Source organism: Arachis duranensis, chromosome 2 (assembly GCF_000817695.3).
Source record: "Arachis duranensis cultivar V14167 chromosome 2, aradu.V14167.gnm2.J7QH, whole genome shotgun sequence".
Classification (NCBI taxonomy): Eukaryota; Viridiplantae; Streptophyta; class Magnoliopsida; order Fabales; family Fabaceae; genus Arachis; species Arachis duranensis.
The window spans coordinates 73,242,163-73,242,502 of record NC_029773.3 but is presented as its reverse complement, the minus strand read 5'-3'; positions in this window follow the sequence as shown (position 1 = coordinate 73,242,502).

The following is a 340-nucleotide window of genomic DNA, read 5'->3' as shown; positions in this document are numbered from 1 at the left end:
AAAAAGTCTCTACACATGAAAGCTTCAATGCTCAGCCCAAGCACACACCAAGTGGACCCCGGAAGTGGGATTTTTACGTCATTTACTCATTTCTGTACACCCTAGGTTACTAGTTTACTATTAATAGGATCTTTTGACATTGTATCAGACACCTTATGACCTCATGACACTTTTACACCTTTCTTTGTATACTTTCCACGGTATGAGTCTCTAAACCCCATGGTTGGGGGTGAGGAGCTCTGCTGTGTCTTGATGGATTAATGCAATTACTACTGTTTCTCATTCAATCATGCTTGCTTCCATTTTAAGATAATACTTGTTCTTAATCCGGATGAATGTG